The sequence below is a fragment of the Ambystoma mexicanum genome, chromosome 2p (genome assembly GCF_040938575.1).
Source record: "Ambystoma mexicanum isolate Mex_15411 chromosome 2p, UKY_AmexF1_1, whole genome shotgun sequence".
NCBI lineage: Eukaryota > Metazoa > Chordata > Amphibia > Caudata > Ambystomatidae > Ambystoma > Ambystoma mexicanum.
Window position 1 is genome coordinate 1,129,143,904 of NC_090923.1, and position 16,408 is coordinate 1,129,160,311.

The 16,408-nt window shown below is 47.3% G+C and overlaps 1 long non-coding RNA gene and 4 other non-coding genes across 7 annotated transcripts; all 5 read left to right on the forward strand.

The window, feature by feature from the left end:
* The first annotated feature begins 5,201 nt into the window (after positions 1-5,201).
* Positions 5,202-15,978, forward strand: LOC138567199 (uncharacterized). Of its 3 annotated transcripts, none has more exons than XR_011302127.1 (13): positions 5,202-5,314; positions 5,980-6,010; positions 6,707-6,745; positions 7,249-7,363; positions 8,282-8,332; positions 8,802-8,842; positions 9,054-9,083; positions 9,285-9,328; positions 9,561-9,603; positions 9,790-9,825; positions 10,025-10,388; positions 12,854-12,919; positions 13,777-15,978. It is a non-coding gene; the product is annotated as an uncharacterized lncRNA (long non-coding RNA). The 3 variants fall into 3 exon arrangements; XR_011302126.1 differs by lacking the exon at positions 7,249-7,363 and having other exon boundaries at positions 10,025-10,047; positions 10,339-10,388; XR_011302125.1 differs by lacking the exon at positions 7,249-7,363.
* LOC138568098 (small nucleolar RNA SNORD27) lies at positions 8,658-8,725 on the forward strand. Its single transcript, XR_011302471.1, has one exon. It is a non-coding gene; the product is annotated as a small nucleolar RNA SNORD27 (small nucleolar RNA).
* On the forward strand, positions 10,115-10,239 carry LOC138568117 (small nucleolar RNA SNORD22). The gene has a single exon (XR_011302489.1). It is a non-coding gene; the product is annotated as a small nucleolar RNA SNORD22 (small nucleolar RNA).
* On the forward strand, positions 10,439-10,509 carry LOC138568107 (small nucleolar RNA SNORD31). The gene has a single exon (XR_011302480.1). It is a non-coding gene; the product is annotated as a small nucleolar RNA SNORD31 (small nucleolar RNA).
* Positions 13,652-13,722, forward strand: LOC138568103 (small nucleolar RNA SNORD31). Its single transcript, XR_011302476.1, has one exon. It is a non-coding gene; the product is annotated as a small nucleolar RNA SNORD31 (small nucleolar RNA).
* Positions 15,979-16,408: the final 430 nt, after the last annotated feature.

A 16,408-nucleotide genomic window follows, 5' to 3' on the forward strand; every position in this document is an offset into this window, starting at 1 on the left:
TGTTTCAGTTTTCGCTTTAGACTTTGCATTCTTGCCAAGCTTTTTCTCTGAATCATTACTCGCCGCCACTAGGCGTGTGGCTTTGCGCACAACCAGCCCTTCTAATTGCCCTAGTAGCAACCTCACCAATGGCTTTACCTTGCGTTCAACCCAGCAATGAAAGCAATGCTCCCTTCATATGACCCGGGGCATTCCTCAACAAGCGCGTGCGCATGCCTGCTGTAAATAGTTCCATATCAAGCCATGCAAAATTGGCACTGTACATTGCGCACTGTAAACCCATCTCTCTAAGCTGATCTGTTGCTTCAGTTAGTGACCCCCAGGGACCCCACATTTCTTCCATATCCATTGGACTGCATACAAATTTATCAAGGCAGTCTGAACCCAATTAAACAAGGAATGCGATCCTTGCTGCCCCAGCATTACATTAGTAGTGATTGAACCCATCTTTAACAATTCTTCTGGGGTTAAGAAGATGCCGTCTGCACCGGTGTCCCACAACCTAAGGTACCATTTCAAAGGTGCTTTGCCTGCTCGCTGTCTAAACAACTTGGCAATGTCTAAAAGCTCTGTCTGTGTGTAGTCGCGAACAATCCTAGTATTCTGAATGTTTCCACCGCTAGCATGGCCTTTTGACTTGTTAGTGATTAACAGCCGCGCTGGATAAACACATTTCTTTGGAGCACATTCCAGCTCCTCTCCCTCAGAACAGTATCGCTCTGCAAGTCTGACTTCAACGGATTCATCCCAGTCAAATATCTGTTTGTTTTTGCTATCACTAACCTCCCCAGACCATGAATTTGGGTCCCAAGTATATTTCCTAATTAATGCGTGAATCATTATCTTTGACGGATTCCCCCACCGCTGTCTGTGCTTGTGCGTGGCTACACGCACAGCTAAAGAGGCACACCTGTCCTCCATCTGATCGGCCCGCTTAATGGACGATTCAAGGGTCTCTCTCATGATGATTTATTGCTTCTGGAGCAGGGAAATCTCATCAGTTAATTTGCGAATCTGAGCATCTTTAAGCAATTCATTCTCATGCAACTTCCTGAGCGCCTGCAGGAATAACCAGCCCAAGATTCCTGCTGCTTTCTGCTCCCTTCTGCCTTTCCCAAGCCGTAAACTCTCCAAACACTCACTAATTACCGCCGGGGAAACATCATTTTCAAGCATGTCCCATGCCCTTGGCGCAGAGTGCCGATGCAAAATGTCTGCTACACCCGACCCAAATTACCAAGGGGGGGTCCTGGTAGTCCCTCTGTCAGACATTAGTCCTGGTTACGAGAGACTTACTTAGAGTCTTTAGTTCACTATCTTTCACAGAGAAGAAATATCCCAAACATATCAGTCTTTGTCCTGTCCTGGGGCAGTCCAGCACCGAAATGCTAGGCAATTCTCCTCTGAACAAGAGTACCAACAGCATCCCAAGACACATGTTTCGGTCTGGTTGGACCTCATCAGTAGGGAGGAGCTGTGCCTCTCTAGGAATAGTGAGCAAGGGGTCCACGTCTGGATTCCACTAGTAACTTAGGGTGAGACCCAAAGTTACTTACATATGCAAATTAACAAGGGGAGTCCTGGGAGTCCCTCTGCCAGACATTAGTCCTGGTTACGAGAGACTTACCCAGAGTCTTTAGCTCACTATCTTTCACAGAGAAGAAATATCCCAAACATATCAGTCTTTGTCCTGCCCTGGGGCAGTCCAGCACCGAAATTCTAGGCAATTCTCCTCTGAACAAGAGTACCAACAGCATCCCCAGACATGTGTTTCGGTCTGGTGGACCTCATCAGTAGGGAGGAGCTGTGCCTCTCTAAGAATAGTGAGCAAGGGGTCCACGTCTGGATTCCCCTAGTAACTTAGGGTGAGACCCAAAGTTACTTACATATGCAAATTAACAAGGGGGGTCCTGGGAGTCCCTCTGCCAGACATTAGTCCTGGTTACGAGAGACTTACCCAGAGTAAGTTGCCAGCCATCCAGGAATGTGACAGAGTGCACTATCCCCCTCATTGCATTCACCCTTCCCTTGTTTCTTCCAGAACGGCATTGTGCTCGCAAATCCTGCTGACTACGCCAAATGTAGTGAGAAGGGGAACCCGAACCCCCCTGGGGCCAGCCCCTGGTGCAATAAATTACTCCTAATCACTCTCCCACACAAGTAAGAATCTATGCGAGGCACAATGAACTCAGTCTGGAGGAAAGCCAATCACACAGAAGATTTGATGCTTGCATTTATTTAATACATACACTAATTATAATCAAGCAGCAGTTTTCAGTAAAATGGGAATTAAAGTGCAAGCTGAATAATACAGAGTATCAATCACAGATGAATATGCAATTATGGATCTTACACTCCTAGGAATCGTAGATGGAGGTACGATTGAATCACACCCAGGACCCACGCCACTCAGTATGCCCGGCACCGTTCAGGGACTGGCCTAGTCCCCCGAAGGCCTGCACCCAAAGTGGGAATGTGATGCCAGGAGCCACTGCCCTCTAGTGCACGGCTGGTTGTCCAGGCGCTGTTTCTCTCTGTGCGCGCGTCTCACGAACAGCCCAGGAAGAGTCTTCCCCTAACTGGCCCAGGTAAAGTTCTCTTATTAGGGGCTGCATGTCAATCACTATGACGTACTAGCCCTTCGAGAATCTTCTGGGCCCAACCTTTTATGCAGCAAAACATGTTTTCGCCTGGAAAGTTACAACTACAAACGGCCAGTCTTGGCTCCCAGGCTTTGTGTACGTTGTTTTGGGAAGGCCTACTACATTCCAGTGTTATCAGTGCACCTGACTCGCAGAGCGAAGAAGAGCAAGGCTGTGCCTGGCTCCTAGAAGCTGTGCAGGGCTTCTTGCAAACTAGATGTTTATGTCTTCCAGAAGGGGGTTTGCAGTTAACCCCTCACAAGCATGCAGGCTCACCCAGTTCGAGAGGCCTGGCTCGTTCAGCATTTTCCTCCACGCTTCGAATAAGCTCTAAATACACGCAAGATAGCTCAGTAGGTTAATGCAAGTGCAGGTTACTGCAAGCGCCTAGAGGCTTTTCACGACAACAGTCTACTATTTTCACTGTTTCTTGGAATGTCAGGATCTACAGGAGATGGAGTACGGCTAACCTAGGAGTAGGAATAAGGTTGCTTTGTAACAATGTTGATGTGTGGAGACATGGGAAGATGGGCCTCTTAGTGGCGTGTAAGTTGAATTTATTGTGTGAGTTGTCTGGAGCAGTAGATAACGTGTGCTCCTGGTTATCTACCTGTCGGGTGGTGTCTGAGAAATGTGGAGGATTGAGTTTGTGCATCTGTGGTGAGTTGGTATACTATTAAGGAAATGTAGTGTGAAGATATGCCTGGTGGTGTGCATTCCATTGTGCAAGCTATGTTGTTTCTTTGGGGGTGTTGTGTTTAGCGATGTGTTTTTGGTTAGGGTGGGATATAGAATGAGTTTCATTGCTTACTGTTACCATATCTTGCACAACAAACTACCTAATAACAGGGCAATCTTTTTCACTTTGGAAACATCACAGTTGGTCACATTTATTTGCTTATATCAATGCCTTGCTATGCCATATGCAGATTTAGGGCAACTCCTGCTAAATCAGGTGACATTAAGCAATGGTAAAGAAAATGCGGTGCACACAGTTTCTAGTCTGTTTCCCAGGACCTCCTTTTCACTGCCCAGTGACTCCCCAAACACAGCAATTGTAGCACTGCCAACATGCCTAACTCCAGCAGCTAGTCTAGTACTTGTTTTCACTTTGCATTCTAGTTTATTTTAATTCAGGATTTGTAATATGGAAATACAGGACTGCAAGTCCCAGCATGCAAAGGTAAAACCTGGACTGAACTAGCATTTTCCAAATGGAATTTCAGCATGTTGGCAAGTATAGCAGCGCTCATTATAACATGGGATAATGATATAATGTAGATATATTTAAGCCAACAACTAGCAACTGACAAAACCATGCAGGCTCCACATGCTAAGCATCAGAAAATCGATGGAGCAGGGAAGAAACTCCCAGGGGAGCCAATGACCAGAGGTCTGATGGACCAGATGAGCTGGTAACCAGAGCACAGCGACCCGCCAAGGACCAGAAGGCTGACTGACCAGAGGAGAACGACTCACCATAGAGGCAAAGACCAGAGGTGCGATAGATTAGAGGAGCAACTCAGAAGGACATAGCTTGCGAAATTGGCAGTGTCATGCATGATACCATGAGCCAGTCCTAGATTTTCACTTGCACGCTCGTGCTTGCATAGCTCTCAACCATTTATGTTGCAAAGGCGGGTGTAAACATCCGATTTTATTTTTGGCGGGTGAGAGGCCCATTGAAACGAATGGGCCTGCAGGAAGCTTGGCGGGTTAGTCAGTTGTTTACAAGGCGGGTGACACCCGCCAAAAGCATGTGAGTTGAGAGCTATGTACTTGTAGGCCCATACCCATCACCATAGCTCTCAACTCACACGCTTTTGGCGGGTGTCACCCGCCTTCTAAACAGCTGACTCACCCGCCAAGCCTCCTACACACCCATTCATTTCTATGGGCCTCTCACCCGCCAAAAATAAAATCGGGTGTTTTCATCTGCCTTTGCGACATAAATGGTTGAGAGCTATGCATCACCGGAAGTACAAAAATGGCAGTCCAGCATAACAACGTGAAATGCCCAGACTGGCCCATATTGTCACACGTGGCGTGGTAGTATCGGGGTACTATACAAGGGTGCCAAGGACCAGAGGGGTGAAGCAGACATGCCAACATTCCGACTCAACTGGGCGGGAGATTTAATCAGAGAAATCGGTAGTCACACATTTTCCCATAGGGATGCATTCGGGCTGGAAGTATTTTAGGCAGGAGAACGTGAAAAATAGCTATATTTTTTCACGAAAAGTCGGGAGTCTGACGCCTAAATCGGGAGGGTTGGCATGTATGGTGAAGAAGCCAAGGACCAAAGGTGATTGACTCACCAAGGACCAGTTGGGCGACAGACCAGAGATGCGAATTATATACTTTTAAATACCATATATACAAGAAATGGAAACAATAGATACCAAATATCAGAAAAATGCAATTGAAATGTGTTTTTGCTATTGTTCTATATCTTACTTTTGTGACCTGTCCACAGTGTTTAAGATGTGCGCTTGTTTTTCCGGCTTATTTGGATGGGAGTCAGCCTGTTTTGGACTTGTTTTGGGAGGGCATTCAGGTCGTCCCTGTTCCTCTGGTAGGTGACCTACCCAGCATGCTGTGCGAGGATTCTGGTATATGAAAGTCTGCTTGCTTGATTTTCGTCTGTTTTCTCTGGGTGCTTTTCCGGGAAGGTAAGAAGCGTGTAGCAGGGTTCGCAATCAGCACACCGTGGTCTAGTAGTGCGCACTCTTCCTTTCAACCCTAACAATTCCTTATTTTCTCTACTTTAATTTCAACCAAGTGCATAGTGTTTGCCGAGCCACTTCCGTTTATTATGCTCGTGTGGGAGAGTCCCACATTGGTTTTCTTTATTGCACGCGGCGCTCAAATTAGATTCGTGTTTTTGCAAATGGTGATAGTTTTGGCCTGGCAACGAAGCCAAGAAACGGCAAGTGTTTGAACTTTTACCTGGGTGTGATTCGCAACAAACCAACGTGTTTAGGTGATGTTTCAGGGCGGTCATTGTTTTAGTTTGTGAAGCCACTTTTCACAATACAATCTTAGATAAAGGACACATTTTCATTTACACAAATGAAAGATTAATTTCATTTATTTTAATAGCGTATCTAAACGTTAAAGGTTGTTAAACTGCGCACTGGTTAACGCCCTGCGGCTGCAACCTTCCCTTCCCCGTGACCCTGCGTGGTGACGGCCTTTCCATGATGAGACTTTTCACAGACCTGTTCTGATTGTCAGTGCGGAAGTGTATCTCTGAGATCCAGGCTGCCGCACATTCCAAGCGCGAATCAAGTTGCATTTTAAGATGCTTAAAGTTTTATGCATATTTTTTCCTTAGGCATGGGCCTTCCAGTTGCTTGTCTTCTGAGGTGAGTTTGCGAGCTTGGAGTTTAATACATTCACTCTGTGCCCTTTATGCACCCCCAAACCTTTGCTACTTTCGCCCTCTATGAACCCCAGCCCTTTGCTACGTTCGCTTTCTATGTCGACCGACTAGAACTTGGTGCCCAGTAGTCTGCAATGATTCATGCCAGCAAGCAAAAGTAGGTCACCCCTTGTTTGTTCTCAGCCCCGACCTGTTGGTTTTACTTTAATCTTACGTTCAGACTCAAAAACGTAACTCGGGCGTATTAGAATCGAGTGCACAAGCTAAAAACATCGTGTTTTGGTGAGATGAACTCTTCCAGTATTGGGAGAGGAGGTAACAGTCTGGCGAATGATCAAATTTACGTGGGAGCATTTAACTTTACACATTATGAGACTGTTGTAGTGCAGTTTTAATGTTGCAAACAGTTAACTGTACGTCTGAAACCACACACTTAAGAACTCCTATGCGATGAGCTGTCCCTCCCAAACTACCCCAATCACTTCCCTTGTGTGCAAGTACGAACCCATCACGGTTTCAATTGGATAAGTATGCATGGTGCTAAAAATGATGACAACCGATCTCTTTCTGACTGTTGGTGGAGACCTCTTTACCAGATCCTGAGCAGCACGTGTATCACTTGGCTGTATTGCCATTTTGTATTTACCTAGCTTTATTTTGACCTATTTTTTTCCCATAGGTTAGCGTCTTAACAGCATGTCCAAGCAAGATCGTGCAGGTTTGTATGTGACCCTAGAGTCGGGTTTGGGGAAGTGTATTAGTGATCGGGGAAATTTAGCAGTGGAAGGAGCGGGTTAACCATGGCTGATCTTGCCCAAAGATCAGCTAGTAGATTGTTAGTGCTTGCCCTACACTCCGATTCTCCCGCTGTCATATTCCCACAAGAGCAGTGGTTAAACTAGGCAAAGTTGGTGAGAGCATTTAACTTGTTTCAGTTTTCCCATCCACCTAATTTGTTGAACGGTTCGCCCGCCTCCCCCCCTTCTTTAAATTAACTTGTAATTTAGGCCATATAGTTCGAAAAGTCCCTTAAAGTAATGATTGTATAGCACGTAAACTCTTGTGGGCAACTAGTTGAATTGGTCTAAGGCCGCTATAAATCTGGAAAGGGCTCTGAGAAGACTGGCGTGAGAACATGTTATGCACAATCTTGCTTTGCCAAAAGACTACATGAATGTCCTCGTAATACATGGTTCCACTAATACCCATATTCCCGAATAGGAAGATCAGACGAAAATTTGAAGTCTAGAAGTCATTTTAACCGAGGTCTATTGATGGCATGGAACCTGCAGGATATTAACTAAAATGAGCAAAACCTGTATCGCCCTGGCAGTTGGTGAGTAATTGGTGCATTGATGGATCTTGTCTTGCCGCCTGTTTCTTCTGCTGACCACACGGCTGGCATATGCCCACAAGAGCAGTGGTTGAATTGGTACAAGAAGAGCATCTAACTTCCCTCTATTGGACCCATTCAACTAATGTGGCGCTCTTGTAATTTCTGCTGTAATATTGAAGGAATGTGATAACACGTCGGCATGGGTGATGTGGGCACTACGTGAATTGGTCTATGATTATAGGCGGTATAATCGTACGAGTGTCTCCTTCTACATGGTTCCACAAATGTATTTCCCGAGTAAGAAGCTTTTATACCGTTACGTTTGAATGGATTATATATAGATCCTGTATATGAACCGAAAATGTGTATTTCTGGTGAATAATTACAATAAGGGCGGAAATGTAGACCTTAAAGTTGCGCCATTAATATAGCGCTTTCGTGGAGGCATTTTATATAGAACCAATTTACATGCATAATCCCGCAGCCAGGTTGGTACTCATTTATTGGCAGGATGAAGGGCCTAGTTGGTGTCACGGGATGTGCACCTGGATATAACGGAGAATTGTTTCTATTATGTGTTTTTGTCATTGTATTGAGTGTGCGGAGCTTTATACGCGTCCGAGTTACTTAAATGGTCGCTTGTCTGCATCGGTCTCCTACTAAATGCGTTGCCTCCTGTCGATCCTTCGTAACTACTAGGATGGGACGCGCTGGTAAGACTTGCATGCATTCGCCAAAATGGCAGTGATTAGGGGAGCGGGCTAGGGCTGATGCGAATGATTGGACTCCTAGCAATGACGTTTTCCAAGCACATAGCTGACTTTGTGATGTGAGACTATAGCTGTGCTAGTTGGCTGCAATAGCTGTGTTTGTGGCAATCACGAGCAGGACTAATGCGCAAACCCTTTAACTTTTCAGTTGCTGCTTCCACATTAGACCTGGACTTTGCGTCTCTTCCACGAGCACCAGGTAATTATTGCGTCTATTTAAGTTACCAGCTTGTGTCCTGGAGACCTATGTGGCTTTTCAGGATGGTTGTTGAGTAGGAATTTGTGTACCGGTCCTTGAACTCTGTTCAGCTCAAACTAGTGCTTTCAGTATACTAAACAAATCCTCGTGCTTAAGGCACATGTTGGTGTCCTGATTTCGGAAAATGCACTTTTTTTTTTTCCTTCATTTTTTTTAAATTACCGGGGAGCACTGAATGGGGTTTGTTTTGGGCCGGCCCCAGGCGTGCGTTTGTCTGTACGAGGGTTGCCATGTAACCGGCTGCATGTTTAGTGTTGTAGAATCTGTTCCATGATGAACCCATAGACAAGCATATGGCTGACTGTATAGTGATGCCATTTCAAATCTGAGAACAGCAGTGCCTGGATACTGGGCAGTATTGTTTTGAGGGCATGTCACGACTTTCCCCCCCCCCCCCCCTTTGTTTCAGGTTGAGGTGGCAATGAACCAGCTCCTAATTGGACCCTAGAGGTATGTACAATTCGCGCGTGGGTGGGGAAGGGGTTGATGGCCGTTATAGGGTGTATATAAAGCCTGCTCCACATGATGACTTCAAGTCTCGTTCGTCTGATATCTTTGAAGAATATCTCACAGCATGGTGGAGTTCTGATGGTAGCAGTGTCTAGTGCATGGGCTGTTGTGGCTGGATTAAGTAATTCCACTAACCTGTCTCCTCTTTCAGATTTCAACGGTGCAGAGGAATGCTCAACAGGTAAACGCAGCGTTTTTAAAACATTTGGAACAATCTAAATTGTACAAGCTGTTGTCTGAGAGGATGAAATGGCCTAGCCATATACACTGGACGACTTCGGTTACATGGCATTTAGTCACCAAAGCCCTGATTGGACTGCCTGTCTCTATCCTCCATGATGTGACATGTGCTATTAGGCGCTGATCGACTTTTCTTTTACAGCTGGATGAAGTGAACATGGACTGACCCCGCCCCCACCTTCCACGGTAAGTCTTGGTGCTCCTTGGGATTGTATACGTGGGTACTGGGTGGGTTTGCCTTTGCTGGCGATCAGCGGTTGCCGTTGGTGCTTTCACTGGAGAAGCAGTTTCTGTGAGGAGTATACTAGCTCACTTTGATAACATGTGAAACCTACTGAACAACTGAGTCTGCTGCAAGACTGAAAGTGGAGGGGCTGGATTGTGTCCCAGTAACTCACGTGTGGCCTTTATTCGACAGGTCCCTGCCCAGGCTGCATGTCCTACCATGGAACTAAGATGAGGTGAGTTATGCTTTGTCTGCCTCCACTATGCCCCAATATGATGATCCACTCATGGAATCTCGTTCGACTGAAATTCTGATGAGTTGTCTTTCTGAACTTGGGGTACTTGCACTTTGGGCGGTGTGAATGCAAAGGTTGTGACTTTATTATGCAGGCTTAATAATCAGTCTTTGCGCCATTTTCTAGGGCCCAGCGTTCAAGATGACTAAAGCATCCATGCAGGTAAAGGGCACATCTAATTCCTAACCGATACATAGCACGGCTGCCCATCTTGTATGATGAGGTTCAACCACTATACATTGAGCCTTCTTTTCTGTTGGCTGTGACACAATCGTCGCTATCCTGATGAGATGGAGCACCGTTTGCCTTGTATCTGGCGCTGTCAAAGGTGGTTTCTAACTTGCTTTTCTTTTTTTTGCAGGGGTCTACTTTTCGTCAACGCTGGTGAGCACGCTTTCTCTTGGCCATTGGTTGCACACTGATTGTGTTGCACATGCTTGACTAAAGCCAGTCCAGATGATGACCACTGCACATGTCTTACTATCTGCCTTGCGCCAGAACCTGCAAAGGTGAACCCACTGGTGCAGTCGGTGTGGCAAGAGGACTACTTGTTCTGAGCGGAACTGTCTGACAGACTTGGCTTTCACCCTATAAGATCTTGGTCGGCATGCTTTTCCTTTCTGTTGACGGTAACCAAATTACACCCGATAATGCTGTATCTTTTTGTTATTTCAGGTGCGTTTGACGGTTTTATGGTAGAACATGATAGCAGTGAAGTGGGATTGGTGAGTAATTGTGACTTGTGTTGCGTTTTTGGACGTGGGTTGGATAGTTTAGAGCACCTGATGAACCGTATTACCGCCCCAGTCTGATAATCGATGACTGATCGGTACTCGCTGATGCTTATATCTTGGCAACCGTGGGAAGGGTTAACCCACTTCCAAAACGGCTTAGACCATGCCAGTTCTCTTTGCTGCTACTAGGGATTTCAGTGGTAGCCAGTAACTTAATCTATTTCTGAATGTGTCAGTACCAAGGTTGGTGAGGACTTGTAGTTGCCGCTGCTTCCACACAAGGATATTTTGATGTCTTGTCTTCCTCAAGTGAACTTTTCACAAATAAGGTTTTGTGTGGCTAAAACGAGGGCGATTGTCACTACATATGACTTCTATTGTAAGAACTCCTGCTGCCATTGCCCCTAATGCCTTACTAATGCATGGAACATGCTGCTGCCATTGCCCCTAATGCTTTACTATTGTAGAGCATGCTGTTGCCATTGCCCATAATGCCTTACTAATGTATGGACCATGCGGTTCATCACCTCCCGCACTTGCTCCTTTGCGAACACCCCCTCTAGCCCAGGGGTCTTCCAACTGGGACTACCCTGTGTATGAGGCTCTTTGCAGAGGAAGGCCATGATTACATTGGTATTTGTGTGTGGGTCTCGAGGGTTGACTGTACCGGCAGGCTTTGCGGTATACACGTGAGTCTCCCTTCACACGCTCCCTATGGAGTCAAGGCTGGCCAGCATTCTGGCCCTGCCTGAGGCAGGGGGAACTAAAAGGGGCACGGCCGCTTTCAGCTAAATATCCGCAAGGCGAGATCCCCGCAATTTTTCTGCAACTTCATATTTGGTCTTCCTTACTACTGTCTTGCTGCCTGACGAAAGCGATCTGCTCTGGTCCCGGTTCATTACCTGCACTGAGACACATGTTGGCTGCACTTCTCCCCTTCCACTCGCTTGCACGATCTGAATGACGCAGGGCCTAGTAAGATTGTTGTTTTGTCCTCCCATGCCCCCCCCTTATCTTGTCGCGCCTAGAAACACTTGTGTACAGGCGTGTTATAAATGCCATATCATATCTTCCCTCCCCTCTTGACTTGGTAATTGATGGGTTTCAATTCATGGACCCATGCACATTGTAATTTTTCTTTGTGCCACCTGTGCCCATCTGTCCTGTTTGGAGTTCTTACCTTGATGTTTTGATTTATGCATCTTTCACACAACTTTTTCCAACTCTGACCTAGTTTTGACATTTGCTTTCCATTGTTATAATCTCTATCATCGGTATTTGGTATGCAGCACTTTAGCAGAGGTGTTTGAGTAAATACCTATCCTGAAGCCAGAGAGGGCAGTCGTAACACCCTTTCAGCACTTGGTTTGCCCTACCGGTCTCCCTCCCCCACCTCTAGCCTGGCTGGGCCTGCACCCCTTTAGTCTATCCAGCCGGCCTCACACTTGGCACGTAGAACTTCTTTCCCCTGCACTCTGCATTCCCCTTGCACTTGTCGACCTGGCCTTCCCTTAGCACTTGCCTAACCCAGGGGCCTTCCCTCCCAGCATTTGCATGCTCGCCACTCCGACCTGCACTTTTCCCTCCTTAGCATTAGTGCATTCCACTCTGACCGGCATGGCCCCCTTCCCCCCGCACTTCCTTGTTGCTGCACTTGCACGATCCCCCCTTGTCTTGTTGCGCCTTGTAACACGATTTGCTGTATGGGTGCACTATAAATGCCCAATAGATTTTCCCTCAGGGCTGGACTGGGGCATAACATTGGCTCGTCTACCATAGCCCACAGTTGTGCAAATGCTCAATTACTTTTGCGACCAGACTAGCCGAGCCCAGACCACATGGGCACTGCATGTGCCCAGCCCCATTCTCCTGCGCCCCTAGTTCTGCTGGGGCTGGGCACTCCTGGACTACCCCTTTTTCACGTCTCCTGGTCCTCCTCCTTACAGTGCTATTACTTTGTCCCCCCTCATGCCCTAAAGCGGTGGTAAACATCTGCCGAGTCCCCCTGAGAAATATCATCCCTTTGCCCCCAGATGATCATCTAATTATGCTTTCAATTAAAAGCAGCACTCCCTTTTTTTAGAAGGGCCCCCGCATCCTTCAGGCCCCCAAGTATGAAGACCACTGCCCTAAATGCACTGAACCATGAATCGTTCGACCATCAAGTAGGACTGTTCCCATAGTTCTGGGCCTGTCTTCGCTTGGGACACCATTTTACAGGGTTTGAAATTTAAGATTTGATGCGCCGGAGCCAAAACCACCTTGTGGGTGGCAGGGGGTGGTGGAGGGGGAACCAGGAGCAAATGCACTTCTCATACGAGGCACACTTTTATAACCAAAATGAGTAGCATTTGCCTCTTACAACGCCTTGCAATGTGGACCATTTAACTTCGGTCGGACGTGCTAACTAAAGCATCTGTTAGTGATAACCATTTTTTCTTTTCCGCCCCTTACAGGTGTTTTGAAGACACGTAGTTTTGTGATGGGTGCTTAACTGGCGAGTCCTGCAGCACCCAAAAATGGTAATTCTGAAATGTAATGAGCTTTCTGTCTTTTATGGGTATGAATTCTTGGACCGCAGGTTTTAGCATTATCCCATTCCACCGAGCCTTGCAATATGGGCAACTGGCTTGCCATTGCAGAATGCAAGGAAGTGTACCATGTTCCCTGCTTGCCTTCCTTGCTCACCAGAAACCCCATTGCTATTCCTCTTCCCACGCACAATACAAACACCAAACAAATGTTCAAGATACAACTTTTTCCTACACTCGCAACCATTCCTAAAAGTATAGGAACAGTAAAATGTAGGCGCATCACTCTCAACCACTGGTTATGCACCTAAAGGCATGTCAACATCTAGGGTTTACCCAGCACAGATGACCCTACTTGGCTTGTGTTATTTATTTTTTCTTCTCCCCCAAGCTGCGTGTAAACTGTGCCAATCTTTATAAATATGCTGGCATCTGACACACAGGTAGTCAAGGGTTTCAAAGAGTACCGCAGGCGTAGATAATGATGAGCATATCTTTTATTGAAGGCATAGCCAAGTCCTGGGCAAGGAACAAACCAGCGTCCCATCTGCCGGGCTAAACTTCAGCCACCACTCAGAACACCGGCACCTCAACACTCCATACGCCACACCCAGGCGGTCACGCTCGCACGTGACCTCTGCACCTAACTACAACAGCATCCTTACCCTCCAGCTCTTCCATCACTTGGTTGTGGGGTGGTGGGCAGGGGAGACCTTGTGGCACTGAGCATATGATGAACTGTATTACCGCCCCAGTCTGATCACTTGTGACTGAACGGTATGATCTGAAGCTTGATGTAGCATTATGTACATCTTATTTATGAGCTTTTTTGGTTTTGTTTCTTCCAGATGGGGTGAATCCAAGCAGTTTTCTTTGACGTACTTGGGGACTACTGCTATATCCAAGCATGCATTTCTGGCGGCACAAACTGAAATGTTCAAAATCTGCAAGGAACTCGGCTAATTCTCCTTCTCTGCCATCCCTGACCCTCTGCACTGCTCTTGCTTCGCTTCATAACGAAAACTCAGGCCCTCCTGTCCTCTACACCCCTCTCTTTGCACCTACACCCCTCTCTTTGCACTCAGACCTCTTGTCCCCCCCCCTTTGCTCCTGTTTCTCACCCATGTCACCTAATGAGGTCTCCTCTCTATGAAAGTCTCTTCCAACAAGGTTGTCCCCTGCTCCTCCAGTATTATCAAGGACGACATTGCCTCCTCTGCCCCAGCCTTGGCGGAGTTCTGCATCACTCCATTGCCACTGGATCCTTCCACATTACTCTTCAAGCACTCCTGTGTGCATCCTCTCCTCAAAAAGCCTTCTGCTGACCCCTACGGCCTGGCTAACTTCTGCCCTATCTTCATTCCACCCTTCCTAACCAAACTCTTGGAGAACTTAGTCATCTCCCAGGTGATCCACCACTCTGAATCTGTGGGTTGTCTCCACGACCACCAGTCTGGCTTCAGAACAGCCAGAGGCATGGAAACTGCACTCCTGAGCACCTGTCAAGACTTGCTCTCAAATATCGATTCCAACTCTTCTTCCGATCCTTCTTGACCGTTTGATACAGTCGATCATGCCACCCTCACAAATCAGCTCTGTGGCACCCTTGGCAAAACAGACCTGACACTGTTGGTGTCCTTTCTCTCTGAACGACCATCCCCGGTTCACTAAGGGCCCTTTTCTCTCTCCTCCATCTTACACTACACCTGCATCGTTCCTCAAGGCTCCGTCCTCTTGCTGTGGCTCTTCAATTTCTATCTTGCCCCTCTAGCCCATTTGATCTCCTCCTCTCCTCACTTCCAGTGTTATGGGGACAATACACAGCCCTCATCCTTTAAGCTTCCTTCCACTGCCTCCTTTTCCCCTCTCATGCCCGACTGACATTCGGCCATGGTGTGCTGCTAGCTATCTCTGCTTTAATGCCAGTAGGACTGAGATCCTTCTTGTTGGGACCTCTGCTCTCTCCAACTCTCTGGCTGCCCTCCATGGGCCGGCTCCCCCTCTTGTGAGGCAAAAAATGTGGTTTCATTTTCGACTTCTCTCTCCTCACATCTCTGACCTTGCCAAGAAGGCCGGTTTTCAGCTGCACCTCCTTGGAGGCATTTTCCCTTTCCTCACCTTCCCTCCCCTCCCGAAACTGTCTCCAGAGCTCTGGTCCTCTCTAGGCTGGACTACTGCAACATCCTTTCTCAGTCTGCCTAATTCCTCCCTTTGCCCCATTAAACTATTTCAGAATAAGACTGCAAGACTTAAGGGGAGGAAGGATAGCTCAGGGGCAACGCGTTTGTCTTGGAAGCCAGACAATGCAGCATGTAGTTTGAATCTCAATCCTGTTCTTATGATGCATGTGATAATGGAACAATTATAATCCTTGGCCTCAAGCCAGACCCTTGGCTTTGTTTCAACTCTTTGCAGATAGGTACTTTTCTAAGAGTGGGACTAAATCTCTTCCACAATGGCCTTCCTGCCCCTCTGACTTGAGCCAGATCTCCTTAAGTTCCAGAACCTTCTCAAGACCCTCCTTTTCTCTTCCTCCTTTACCTCTGCCACATTGACTGACTCCTGATTCTTGCAGGATCCGGGCCCCCCATTGCCCAGTCTCCCCCAGCAATTCAGGTTCCCCTGTGCCCCCTATCTCTACTTGCCCTACTGGGGTACCCCCCCCTTGCACTAGCCTGGCTGGGCCTGCACCCTTGAGACCATCGAGGCCTGTCCTAGCGCTTGGCATGTGGACCCTCAATTCCTGCACTGCATTCCTGCAGCACTTGCCCACCTGGCCTTCCCTTATCACTCACCTAGCTGGGGGTGGGGAGGCGCAATGTCCTCACTGCCCCCCCACCCGCGTGGGCATTTGAGTGCACTCTATTCTGACTTGTTCTCCTTACCCTCCTTGGAATCGATGCATTCTCTCTCCTGCCCCCTCCGCACTTTGACACAAGACCAGGACCGTTTTTGTGGTTTCATCCCGTACCCCTTTGCCGCGCCTTGAAATACCTCTTGTTGTATAGGCTCATTATAAATACCCAATAAAGAAAATCTGCATCAAATAAGACTTTTTACTACGAGCATTGGCATTTGTTCAGCAGGAGTTGTGTTCATGACCCATCGAGTGGTTTACCTCTACACAAGAACCTGTTAATGTTCACCTTTCAAATAAAGTGACACTACCATGGCATGTGTTTATGGGGCATGTCTCTGTGGCCAACACTTTGTTTTGCCTAAATGTGATGCGCTTTGTGGCTAGTAGTGGTTGGGGAGGGTTCTTAATTGTATTAGTTTACGGTCACCTACCATGCACTTGGCCATAAACTGCATGCAGGTAGTGGGTCTAATGGTCTGTGGATGAGTCTAGTGGCAAAGTAAAAAGCCTGCAAGCGTGTGCCACCCACTGGATGTGGGGCTAGTTGTAGGGGCTCGGGTTAGAAGAGACTTCAGTCTGGTAGTGTGGGCCCCAGGTGGATTTTGGATGAACGACAAGGG